This window comes from Ambystoma mexicanum, chromosome 4q (genome assembly GCF_040938575.1).
Source record: "Ambystoma mexicanum isolate Mex_15411 chromosome 4q, UKY_AmexF1_1, whole genome shotgun sequence".
Lineage (NCBI taxonomy): Eukaryota > Metazoa > Chordata > Amphibia > Caudata > Ambystomatidae > Ambystoma > Ambystoma mexicanum.
The window spans coordinates 669,568,593-669,582,376 of record NC_090928.1 but is presented as its reverse complement, the minus strand read 5'-3'; the positions used below and the strand labels follow the sequence as shown (position 1 = coordinate 669,582,376).

At 51.3% G+C, this 13,784-nt stretch overlaps 1 protein-coding gene across 5 annotated transcripts in view; it reads left to right on the top strand.

The window, feature by feature from the left end:
* Positions 1 to 13,784, top strand: part of CCDC88A (coiled-coil domain containing 88A) — a 2,139,415-nt gene that overhangs the window by 1,969,207 nt on the left and 156,424 nt on the right. The gene's annotated exons all lie outside the window — the stretch shown is intronic.

The following is a 13,784-nucleotide window of genomic DNA, read 5'->3' as shown; positions in this document are numbered from 1 at the left end:
TGCCGGAGCATCTGGGATTTGCCACGTGTTACTCTTGCAATGCTATGGCGGATCCCCATTCTCTCTGCTTGGAGTGTCTGGGACCGGATCACCGTTGGGACTCGTGTTTCTTCTGCGACTCCCTTTCGGTCCGGGCACTTCAACGTCTTTGCAGGTGGGAGGAAATCTTCTAGAAGGTTCCTCCATCGCATTTCCAACTCTTCATTGACGGAAAGAAGAGACGCCCGGTAAGTTCTTTACTTTTCAGGGCATCCCGGCTGGGGGACTCCTTCACGGGGTCCTCCAGGTCCAGGAGGGGCTTCAAAAGCTCTGTTACTGGGGTTATCCCTGAGGTGCCTCGCAGGCCTAATAGGTGTACCAGGGTTTCCTCCAAGGGTTTCCGCGAGGGGCCTGCCTATACCGGATCACGATCTGAGGTTCACCGATCAGGTGCTAATAGCCAGCATAGTCGTCCTGAGGCGTTGGTTAATGAAGTTCGCTCTGAGGTCTCCTTGTCAGGAGCTTCCCGCACAGACACCGAGGTGCGCCCTAAGGCCTCTGTTGAGGCTTTCTGTACCAAACCACAGTTTGAGGCCCCTCTGGGGGGAGCTATTAAGACCGGACTCTGTTCCGAGGTTCCTCTTACCAAGGCTAAGGTGTGTACCAACAGAACTGAGAGGACTGTAAAGGTCTTGTCTGTGAGGTGGATTCCTCAACTTTCCCACGCTCGCGGAGGTATCGGTTCTGTTGAGGGGGCACAGGGAGAGATCGTCGACGGTAACTCCTCTGTTACCGACGTTGCTGAGGTTCCTCCTTTGGAGGCTAATTCAAGGGACAGGATGTCCAGTAAACATCCAAAGCCCAATAGTACCAGCTCTGCCAAGGATCCTTATGTCAAGGCTAACATTTCTGACAAGTCCCCTGACCAATCTTTGGAGTCAACTGCCTCATCTACACATGTGACGCAGTTCTCCTCAGATGTTCACAAAATGGCGGGCCTTCCCGCGTGGAGTACGTCGGCCATTTTGGATTCTTCCCTCACACCCACACTATCGACGGCGGTGTTGGGATCCTTCTTTACAGTGGACAACCTTTTCCATGCGACAGTGTGAATCCGTTCCGCTCTTCCTATGACTGGCGTGCTCGGATGCCACTACCACATTCGGTCTCGCTTCCTCCTACATCTGCCCCATTGGTCTATGTAGATCCGGTTGGTAGCGGGCCCTCTTGGCAACACCCTCCTAACTGGGTTCGTTGGGTTATGCTCCTCATGAGAGGCCTCTGCCCATTCCAGCGCCTAAGTTCTCTGCCTTTTTTGGGAAATTTCACAGTTTAATGAACTCTGATCCCATGACGGAGTACTTTAAAGGCCTTTTTAGAGAAATCTGCCCTCCGGCTCCGTTGCCTGGCCCGACAGTTCATGTCACGGGGCCTGTCGCCCCGGCGGCAGCACTTCCTCTGCCTCCCGGCCTTCCTCCGGCTCTTCCGCTTCGTCCTCCCTTGTCACTGGTGGACAAGACTCCGGCAAAGCGTGATGTCAATCTGACGCCGTTCACATCGCAGCCGGGTGACCCAGATGTTCTAGAAGACCCTTTGGCAGATCAGGACAGTGAAGACCAGCCCCGCTCTGTCCGAGCATTTCACGACCGGGTACTAGACATGATGTCTCTCCTTAACATACCAGTGCCTGAGGCACCCGCTCTGCAGGAAGGGGTGTTTTCGGGGGCGTTAACCTTGTCTCCACAGGAGCGCACCGGCCTGTTCCTTCAGAGGGACGTCCTGGCCGAAGCCCGCAAGGGCTGGGATAAACCCCACACCGGGCTGCACATTAATAAAAGGATTGATGCCCGTTACAGGCTTCACACCTCCGAGGAAGTAGGAAATGTCCTCTCCCATCATCGACGGTGATAGCGGCCGCCACTCCAATCCAAGCCAGCCTCTGCGTCTTCTGCTGCTGCGGCTCAAGTTCTGTCCAAGGAGGACAAATTGCTCCATTCCTTGGGCAAGAAGGTCTCATCCTGGCAGCGGCGAATATGAAACTGTGGAGAGATTTGACTGACTTCCAGGAGTTTATTCCTGTTGACAGGCTAGAAGAATTTAAAGGCGGCTTGTCAGACGCCAGGGTGTTGGCACAGGATATGCTAGAGGCTGCTGCGCACCATGTTGACACCTCGGCTCATGGTCGTGGGGGTGGGCACCTCTCGTCAGGCTTAGCTTCATGCAACAAAGTTTTCGAAGGGGGTCCAAGATAAAGTTCTAGACCTGCCTTTTGATGACAAAGAGTTATTTCATTCTTCAATGGATGACGAGCTCACCAAGACTAAAGCGAGCACGCAAACTGCCAAGTCTCTGTCGCTCCTCGTGAAGGCCCCATTCAAAAGTCAGAGATCTGGATCCCTATCTCGATCCTCTTCAGGCTTTAGAGGTCGCGTAGGACTGATCCTCTGACGTGTAACTCCTGCCAGAGGCAGAACATGGCCAGTTTTTCTCTGTCGTCAGCCTCCTCTTCGGGGACAGGTAGTCTCTCCGCTGAAAAGTCTGCAAAATGATATCTTTTGGCGCTCTCACGAGACTCCGGTGGGAGGACGAATCTCGTCTCATCTGGAGGCGTGGCAAACCGTCACCCACGACCGGTGTGTTTTGTCCATCGCTCGGGCGGGCTTCCCCTTGCCCTTCCCCCCTAAACTCCCACCAATTCTCCTTTTCAGCAGTCGGGGACCCCCTCACTCAGAGCCGAGGTCCAGAAGCTTCTAGATCTTAGGGCGATAGAACCCGTTCCCCTAGGGGAACAAGGGGAGGGCTTCTGCTCTCGTCTGTTTACTGTGCCAAAACCGAACCAGGCTGGACTGCACACCATTCTAGACCTTTCCCAGTTCAACCTTTCTCTTGTGCAAGAGAAATTCAAGATGATTACGCCCTGACAAATAAAGTCCTCTTCAGAAGGGCGACTGGTTCAGCGTTGTGGACCTTCAGGATGCTTATATGCATATCCTGATCTGAAGCCCGCATTGGAGATATCTGTGGTTCTCCCTAGGAGAGGAGCACTATCAGTTTCGAGTGCTCCCTTTTGGTCTCAGCTCTGCACTGCGTGTCTTCACAAAGCTGATGTCAGTCATTGCGGCCTTTTTAAGGCTTGAGGGTATTCATGTGTATCCATATTTGGACGACGACTGTCCGGTGAAAACCTCGAGCAATCTTCAGTCTCTCCTTCAGCTCCTGTTCAGTCTTGGGCTGATGGTGAACTGGCGGAAATCTTCCATGACGATCTCTCAGGACCTGATATTCCTGGGTTTCCGTTGGAACACGATCGACTGCAGAGTGTACTTGACGGTGGACAGGATGGCGGATCTGTTAACCATGTGTCAAGTCTTCATTCAGCCAGAAAGCATGTACGCCTGGTGGTTCCATAGGCTTCTGGGCCTGATGGCCTTGTGCGTGCTTGCTCTTCCCCTCGCGCATCTCAAGATGCGACTTACACAGTTGGCTCTTCGGAGCTCCTGGCTTCAGGCAGTGGACCCAGACACCAAGATGGTTCCGGTTCCCCCTGCATGATGACAGATCTCCTATGGTGGTCTTCTTCCAGCAATCGGTGGGTGCGCCCTTTCAGGAGCCCTCCCCTCAGGTGACCATTACGACAGACTCCTCCCTTATCGGGTGGGGTGCGACGATGGATCATCTTCAGGTTTTCGACCTGTGGTCGCCTCAAGACAGACACTTTAAAATAAATTATCTGGAGCTTCTGGCGATTTTCTTGTCGCTCAAAGCTTTCAAGCCAGGGATTGTGAACAAGGTGGTCCGCATCCGCACGGACAATGCGGTATCCATGTTTTACGTGTAACAAGCAGGGGGCTACCAGGTCACTTCCCCTTGTAGATCTAGCCATTCAGATTTGGGAATGGGCCATTCAGCACAGTGTTTGGCTTTTGGCGGTACACATTCCGGGCCAGCTGAATGTAACGCAGACTCTCTCAGCCGGGGAGCGGTAGTCAGCTACGAGTGGGAGCTGAACACGGAGATCCTCTCCAACCTTTTTCGCCATTGGAGCACTCCCGAAGTGGACCTCTTTGCGACATCATTGAACAGGAAACTTCCTCTTTATGCTTCCAGGAACGGGCTCGGAGCTTCTTCCCTGGGGGATGCTCTCGAGGTTCTGTGGCACAATATGTGGGCCTACGCCTTCCCGCCTCTCCCTCTGATTCAATGGGTGCTGTGCGAGCTCAGGAACACATCGAATTGCACTCTCCTGTTCATAGCCCCGTGGTGGCCAGGCAGAGTCTGGTTTTCGGAGCTTCAGCATCTGCCATTCTGCTCACCGATCAGGCTTCTGTTGATTCCTGACCTGCTTCACCAGAGCGATCAGCAGATGTGGCACCCCTCCCCACAATCATTCAGCTTGGTGGCCTGGTGCCTGAGTTCAAATCTTTAGAAAGCTTCAATTTGTTTGCGGATAATATGCATATTATCCAAGCGGCTAGAAAACCTTCGACCAGGTCTCAGTATAGGAGCAAATGGCTCAGTTTCTGTCACTGGTGTTTAGCAAAACAGCTGGACCCCAGAGAAGCTGCTATGGACACTGTGCTGTCCTTCATTTCTCACCTGGCAGCTTCAGGCATGCATGTTTTCTCTTGCAGGACTTATTTTTGGCTATTGCCAACTACCTGTCCACGGACTCTTTCTCTTTTTCTTTGACAAACCCTGTCATTAAAAGGCACTATGCAGGTCTGTTGCATCTGTATCCACCTGTGCGCAACCCGCATCCTAAATGGGATATGAATGTGGTCCTTACTGCTTTATTTCATAAAACCTTCGAGCCCATGGCTATGGCAGACTTGAAATTCCTTTCATGGAAAATGGCCTTTCCGATTGCGGGGACTTCGGGAAGACGTGTAAGTGAGCTTCAGGTCTTGTCGGTAGAACATCCATTCCTCACCTTTCAAAAGGCAAAGGTTGTCCTCCGGACCAATCCCTCTTTCCTTCCAAAGGTGGTATCTGATTTTCATCTGAACCAGTCTATTTCCTTACCAGTTTTCTTCCCAGAACAAGCTTCAGATGCCGGGAGGGTTCTACATAATTTGGATGTAAGGCGAGCTCTTACGTTTTATTTGGACAGAACATCTAATCTTCTGTGCTCTTCCAGCTCTTGGAGAGCTTCGGAGACCCAAAAGGAAAGCCGGCTTCGAAAGCAACTATTTCCTGATGGATTGCTTCCTGTATCTTTGAAGCGTATTCAGTTCAGGACCTTCAACCTCCAAAGGGAATTCACGGCCATCTTGTGCGGGCCATTAGCTTTTGTGAAACATTACTGCTTAGACCTGAGCTCCAGGGCTGATGCTCAGTTCAGGCAAGCTGTTCTCAAAAACCTCTTTCAGTAAAGGAGTTCATCCACCCGTTATTCTGTAAGGAGTGCTTGGTAATCTCCCAAAAGTATGGAGGAAAGGGGACAGGACGTAGGAGTGCAATAAAGTTACTCACCATATTGACTACCGTACTCCTAGTCCTTAGTCCCCTTTCCTCCATGCGCCCACCCACTGTCCCCTCTAATAAGTATCCTCTATTATTAATTAAATGGTCTCAAACCTGGCGATAGAAAAAGACTGAAGGGCGATGCACCGGGTGGAGCGAAGGGGGGGGGTTACGGTTCGTGCGGTACCCTGCGTAAAAAGTGAAGTACACATTTTCTATTTGATGCTTTTTTACAAAAGTGCTCCGTCCCCGTCCCACAGGATGGAATGTTCCAAAAGTATGGAGGAAAGGGGACTAACTACGGTGAGTAACTTTATTAAAATATCTCATGCTTTCGCCTCATTTTACACTAGCCTTCTGTGTATGAACTTCATCAAATTCTTTCCATATGTTCCAGTGTTTGGAGTATGCAGTCCAACAAGAAGCTGCTCTCACCTGTATACACATGGCATATTTCCTATTTGTTTTTAAACTGACCACTAACATACTGGACATTCTCCCACTGTGATGATGTTCCCTACCTGGTTGTGACGTCTAACAAAGTAAGGACTCGGGGACCGTTACAGTGCCGCACCTCAGGCCAGTCCTAGGAGGCCAGGCCTTATCCAATCCCGTGATCTGCAACAGTCCTATACCCCTGACACTTCTGTCACTTTTGAACCTACTAAGAGACCCTTCAGACTGGAGTGGAGATGCACCCTCTCCAACTGACAGAGCCTCTAGCTCTTTCTTGACAGAGACGTTTTCCCTTTAAAGGGAAAGTATTCCCCTGCAATTGCTTTAGGTAGCAAGCACATACTTCTGGGAGTTCCCATGGAGCATGGCTGGGGCTGGGGCTTGAGCTATAGCAAACCCAAGCAAGTGCTATAGCAAACCCAAGCATGACCACATGCGTGTAGCACAACCACGCCCAGAACTTTACCTCTCGCGCTCCTTTCCCGAGTCCCTTTCTCCATGTCAGACAAACCCAGCACATTTTACTTTTTCTTTTTATTCTGACTGTTTCCCTGCAGTAACTTGAATTTTATTTGTATTGCTTCATCCCTCGCTCCCTCCTGTTTTATACCAGGTAAAGCAGGGTTTTCTGTGTGCACTGGGTGTCGTAGGTCTTTATCAGCCGTGGACCCATGCACTCTTTGCTTAGGGTGTTTGGGCTAGCTTCAGCACTAGGACACCAGTGCACACTTTCTTTTAAATCCCTCTGGAGTCGGCTGACGCAGTGAGAGGACATGTTTTGGACGACAGCTCCGGCTCACCCAAAAAACAACATCAAGTCCAAGAGGGTGAGTACAGCTTTTTACCTTGACACCCCACCTAGTTGATACCCTCCTGGGAGTTGGCCGAAGCAGGATGACCTGTTGCAGTTAGCTACTTCATTACTGGGACTCACCCTGAGATATCTGAGCAGACTTCTACCCATGCCATTCCTGACGGCTTAAAGGGACTTTGGTTCCAAGCAAGGCTTGTATTGTGGACCCAGTTCCTGAGCACATGTCGCCTCAAACCAGACTACCATCTGAGGCTTCCTCTGCTCCTCTCACCAGGCAAACACCAAAGGGCCCAGAAAGGCATTCAGCAACAGTAGGCTCCACTCCTCGGATTATCTTAGGGGGCCCTGCGGCCTGTGCAGTGCCCAAGACCATACCTCATCCATGGCAGGCCATGACTCACCACACCTCAACTGTCCCAGTGTCTGGGTTGGATTCTGGCATTTCTCTGGGTGACTCATCTCCGGCTATGTCGGAGCATACACTGAGTGATCTGATAGATTTCCTTCACCTCTGCCTCTTAGTGCTTCTGGGCTCCCACGCCGTTCTCCCCAGGTAGAAAGGTCACCCAGTGTGAAAGGGTATTCTGCCACTCCTCTTTCTGTACCTGTTAGAAACTGGGCCTTGAGTACCATGCCAGGAACCTCCACTCAAGGACCTTCAAGGGAAGACAGGTTCTTCAACAAGTTCCAGTAGTTAATGCACCAAAGAACAATGAGAACAGAACATGTTTTAAGTTCCTCATGAAAGAAGTGCTGGTTCCCACTCATCAGCCAGTGGAGCCTCAGATCCAACCCACAGCACCTCAGATAGTGACAGCAGAGGCACCATTGCCTCCTCCTCCAGCAGGGGGCACAGGCTCTCAGCCCATGGTACAAGCTCCTCCTCTGCTCCCGAACGATCTTTGTGGTCCTCCAGATGATGATACAGCAGAGGACCAGGACAGTGTTTTGGAAGACAGGAATGAAGGACCGATGTCAATAAAAGCATTCTATAACAGGGTACATGACCTTATATATTACATGGAGATTCCAGAGCCAAAAACTCCACAGATGGACAAATGATTCCTTTCATCAGTCCTTTCGGGGAAAGCCCCAGAAAAGTCAGGTATACATCTTCAGTCAGACAATGCGGGGGAAGCCTTGAAATTTGACAAAAGCCAGTGGCAAAAATAGTGGGCATGAAGACCAGGTCCCTTTTAGCAGAGAATCAGTGTGTGAGTAACTACCCTCCAGCTCACTCCACGATAGCCGTGGCTGTGGCTACACTCTTTGGTAAGAGTCAAGCATCTGCTTCCTCTTCGCAGAATATACTAGGGTGGGAAGACCGCCTCTTAGACAATGCAGTGAAGAAAGTTTAGCAGAACTTCTGCCTGAGCTTTAGGTAGGCCAATGCCAAGTAGTCATTGTAGCTGCGATCTGTAAGTTATGGAAAGAACTGGGGGACTTAAACTCACTCCTTCCTCCTGATTTTCAAGCGGAGTCCCGCTCAGGCTTGACAGAAACTCGCCAAGTAGCGCAGGGCCTCATTGAGGCCTCTTATACCACGTAAACATAGCTGCTAAGGAAATGGCCATAGGTGTGTCTCTTAGGCAGCAAGAGCTGCTCAAATCCACCAAGTTCCAATGATGCGTCCAAAAGCGAATTATAGACCTACCCTTTGATGTAATGGAACTTTTCAGCCTGGATACAGACGAGGAACTGAATAAAAAGAAAAAATAGTGTGGAGGCGTTAGCCCTAACTAAGCCCCCGCACTCTTGCTAATCCATGTTTTTTGGGCCTTCAGAGACAGTCATTCACTACCAAGAGTTGAGGAGGTTTCAGAGGCTTTCATTACCGCCGGAGTAGACAGGACATATCTCTGACCGCTCCTCGAAAGAAACAAGCATGTCCATCTCCCAGGAGGTTCTTCTCCCAGCCCCCCACAACCCCAGAATCAAAGCAGTCTAAGTGATGTGAGGGTGCAGATCCACAGCAGACCAGTAGGAGGTTGAGTGCATCGTCTTGCCCAGTGAAGGACAATAGCCTGAGGCTACTGGTCCCTGTCAGTGGTCCACAGGGGCTATTGCCTTCCTCGTCCTCCCTACCCTCTATCAGCCTCAGACTCCCTCTCACAGGAGATATCTAAACAGCTACTCATAGAGGCAATAGAAAGAGTAGGTAGTATTCAAGGTTCTTCAATGTTCTGAAGAAAAACAAAGCTGGCCTCTGGACAGCACTAGACCTTTCCCCCTTCAACCTTTTCTTACCCCAAGAAAGATTCAAGATGATTACGCCCTCTGTGATGATTCACAAGGTCTTGTCACTTCTCCCCAGGGGGATCCCTTCCCTGTGAGGCTATGGAGGTGATGCTGCTACCCAATAGTCCCACTAGGGGTGTTGGAAACTGGGACCTCACAGGGAGAGACTTCCCTCAGGGGGATAAGGATTCCTGTTCCTTGAAGGAACTCCCTAATCCTCTTGCCCTTGCACCCATAAAAACCCTAAGGTCTGCAGAGAGTGCAACTGAAAGTCCTACAGTGTGTTACTGTAACATTCCCTCCCTTCCTTCCTTGAGACTTGACACCACTGAGACGAAGAAGAATAAGGATGATGCCATACTTTTTTCTAAAAGTACTGGGAAGAGGTGGACACAAGGAAGCTTGAAGAGTACCTCCATGGAAACAACCAAAAGACTATGGGGGTCATTCCGAGGTTGGTGCTAAGGGAACAACGATGCTGGTAAAGGAATACCGGCATTGTTTACCGCTACGGCTATTCTGACTAGCCTGACCGCTATTAGCGGCATCGTATAGTACGGTGCTGTGAATAGCGGTCTGGGCGCGGGCGTGTGACCCACCATGCCGGCAATAGTGGCATGCCGTAAACTGGAGTAGATCACAAGTGAAGCAGACATGAAAATAACGGCTTTATGATGGCGGAAAAAGTGGTTACCGGCATCGTCGAACTACCGTAAAATGCCTTGTGCAGTGTTCCCAACTGCCACAGGTGCACACAATCAGCACAGGTGGAGGCAATGGAGTCTGGCCCATTACAAAAGGAGCACACCCATGCACCACACCCCCTCCCACACCAAGATGATTCCAATAGTAGTAGCATTACTGGAGCTGGAGGACATGCTTGCATTGCCACAACATCAACAACAACAACAGCCGGCACCACTGAGGAGACGCAGGAGGAGAAGGAGGGTGAGACAGGCCCAGCATGCCCCACCAGTGCAGCCACCATTACCACGCCAGCAGCCCCCAATCCCTCGCATCAGAGCCAGTCCTTTCAACCTAACCCCTGAGCAGATCCACACCCTGTACTGTCTGGACCGGGACACCATCACCACCATAGTAGACCTGATACACAACGACATAGTGAGCCTCATTGAAATACGCACCGCCATCCCCCCTCTACTGAAGGTAGTGTCTGTGCTCCACTTCCTTGCCACAGGCACCTACCAGCACACAGTGGGGCACATGCATGGCATATCACAACCCTTATTTTCTCAGATTCTGAACCAAGTGCTGGATGCCCTCCTCAAGCACACAAGGGACTACATATCCCTACCACAGACTCCCCAGGAGATATTTGATACACAAGTTGCCTTCCATGCACTGGCAGGCATACAATTTGTGTAGGTGCCCTCGACTGCACCCACGTGGAGTTGGTGGTCCTGCATGCCATAGAGGTGGTGTACCGCAAATAATACCACTCCATCAATGTGCAGATGGTATGTGACGCCAGCAAGATCATCACACATTGTTGTGCCCGATATCCTGGATCAACTCATGACTCTATGGTCCTGCGGAACTCAATGCTACCACGCTTCATGGAGCGACATGCTGGACGACGTGCCTGGCTGCTTGGTAAATTGCAGGACTGGCACATGGCATTGAAATGGGGGGAGAGATGCACACACCACCATGCTGCCAATGTTGATGTGACTGCACGATGTGCACATCACCGAACACTGTACCCCAAAGCATCACAAACGGTACATGACACCCAAATCCCATAGGAATGAAGTAAGGTCGACACCTATCACTACATGACTAACAGGAAACCACCCTACATCCCACAACACGTGCACCACTCATCAGCGGCCCTCACCCCCCCTAACACCATCCAGCACCACAGTGCATATGACCTATGTTGCTGTCTCCAGCATATCACCACACAGGACAAGCATCCCTGTGAGTGCATCAAACTGAACCTACTAGGGAATCCACTGTCTGTCACAGGGCCGGCACACCCACAGGAGTGCGGCATGTCTCCATGGGAATGATCCGCGCTGATTGCCCAATATTGCACAGACTACTGCCAACTCTCCATCTAAGTAAATCTCACAGAACACAACACCTCACTAATTTGACACAAACACAGCTGTATGCGTACACGATGCATGTGCAACAAGACGTCAGTGCACACCATGTATCATCTTGAAGATGCAACCCACACCATTAGTCCATGGCACAGGACACATCGAGGGACTGAAAATGCCATCAATACATCCAGGGACATGTGCATGTGGGCAACGATAACCTGCAGGCATGTGTGACTATTACAGCTTTCCATGAATCGCCTGACAATTACCTTTAATTGCCTCACATGCAGGTGATAGTGGCTATCCCTTGAAGCCGTGGCTCCTCACCCCTGTCCGAAACCCACAGAACAGGCATGAGGAGGACTACAACCCTTTTCGTACCTGTGTGGTCATCGAGCGGACCTTTGGTCTGTTGAAGGCACGATTTCGTTGCCTCAGCCGGTCGGGTGGGGCACTCCTCTAAAGGCATGAGAAGGTGGCCAAGATCATCATGGCATGTGTCATGCTGCACAACATGTGCATCCGCCGGAACGTGCCCCTGCCCCCTGACATTGAACTGCTACCACCTGGTGATGATGAAGGGGAAGAAGAAGATGTGGCTGCACATCATCGCAGTGATAATGCACAGGAAGGACGTGCTGTGCGCCAGTCAGTGATTGCACAATTTTTCTGACACACATGGCAGCAGAGGGTGACATGATGGTTGGACAGAGGGCACTGGGTGTGGGGGTACATTTACACTATGCACTGTAAATGAATTAATGACACATGCGCAATGATGAATGTCCACTCAGGTCTTGTTTTTCACACAACGGGTGTATTAAATATAACAATGTAAACGTAAGTGCAAAAACCCTCCGGAGCGGGCTTCTCTGGGTAGAACTGGAGGAAGACGGTGTGGCCGCCTGCTGTGATTGTGTAGCGGGATGCCCTGCCTCCATGGCATCCGCTATGCGGCCTAAGACCTGCCGGAGGGCCGAGACCACCTCGCAGAGGCGGCTGGTGCCAGCGAATGATTTGGCCATGGAGGCAGTGTTGTCCGTGATGGACCTGCCTAGAGAGGCTAAGTCCTGATGCCACTTCTGTCTGGCCAGTCTGTTGTCCTCGACAAACTCCCGCACAAGGGCAGTAAGCAGGTCAGACCGCTGCGGCCCTGCGGGTGCACCTGTGGAGGTAGTCGGCCCCTGGCTGTCCTGCCCATCCTACTCATCCTCACTAGTCGTCAAAATTGGAGTGAAGTGTCCCTCCGTCTGCTCCTGACCAGACTGCTCCGGGGTGGTGGTGTGCTCCGTATCGAGGGACGATACTTGGTGGGATGCCAGTGGAGTTGGGGTATGGACCACTTCCGAAACATCGTCCTGAATGGGCACCCATATGTCGTCCTGTGGGTCATCCATAGCCAGGGGTGCCGTGGCTGCCACCTCCCCAGCCAAACTCGACTCCTCGGATTGTGGTGCCTCGCATGAATCATCAGGATGGCCAATGGATGGTGGTGGTGGTGGTGCTTTGCTCTCCGCGGGCCTTGGTGGCACGAGTAATGGGTACCTGGGGTGCCTTGCCTGTAGGTGCACGGTGCCCCCTGGGTTGTCCCCTCGAGGTCGAAGGGCGGTTGCTGTCATCCCAGGACCTCTTCCGGGGTGTGGACTGTGCAGGGGTTGCGTCCTGCCCATCGCTGTCATGGTCAGTGCCTGTGGGGTTCGAAGAGAGGGACGGCATGAGTGATGTTTTGATAGGCATCATACATACATACATTAGGACAATTGCTCATCCACACAATTGGGGGTAATACGAATTTGTGTTTGGATGAGCATGTTCTTTGATACATGGGTGATTTATGCAGGCATATGTCGGCATCACTCATGTTGCCCAAGAGCAGTGCTATCTGACATGCGTAGTATTTTGGCCCTGCACGCTGTGTGACTCATGGCATTTACATCTTTGTGTGGTATGTTTCATGTACGATATTGCCTTGCAGCAGGCATCTGCATGTGTCTGTAATGCGTCCGCCTACTTTGCTGGGAGTGTGTGTGTGTGTGTTGGACCATGGCTTGACTCTTTGAACTGACATATTGGTTGACTTTCATCAGATTTGGCATTGCAATGTTTACTTTGGACACTCACCTCCATCTGCCGATGTTGTGGTGCCACACTCCATCTCGCCAACACCTTCGATCCCCTCCATTCCTATCATGCTGGTGCAGATGTCCTCCCATGGGGTGAGCTTCATTGGGGAATGGGATCTCCTCCTGTTCCCATGGCCTGGCTGTGGTTCACGGAGAGGATGTTTCGTACCCTAAGTCGCAGGTCGTCCCAGCGCTTGCGATAGTCTTGATCGTGCGTGGGGTGTTCCTCACAGCACTGACTGTCTGAGCAACAAGTGCCCAGATCTCCTTCTTCTTCAGTACTGCCTCTCTCTTCATGTTATTTGAGAAAACTATGGCATCATGCTCCTGCAGTGTGTCTACCAGCATCTGCAGCTCATCCTCATTGAACCTTTCTTTCTGCTGGTGGGCAGCTCCCTTCTTCAGGGTCTTGGGCATAGTGGTGTTATAGGTGGATCTTTTCCCAAAAACAGCATGGATTTTGTTTTTAAAGATGGCCGCCGTGCTCCTCCTTGTTCCTGTGTGATGACGCTATCTGTGTGATGACGCTACTTCCGGTTCTGCTTATTAGCGGTGACCGTTATTAGCGATCACCGCTAATTACGGTCACCGCTAATGCCGCATTGGATCTTGTCGGTAGTGTTATCTGCACTATGCTTG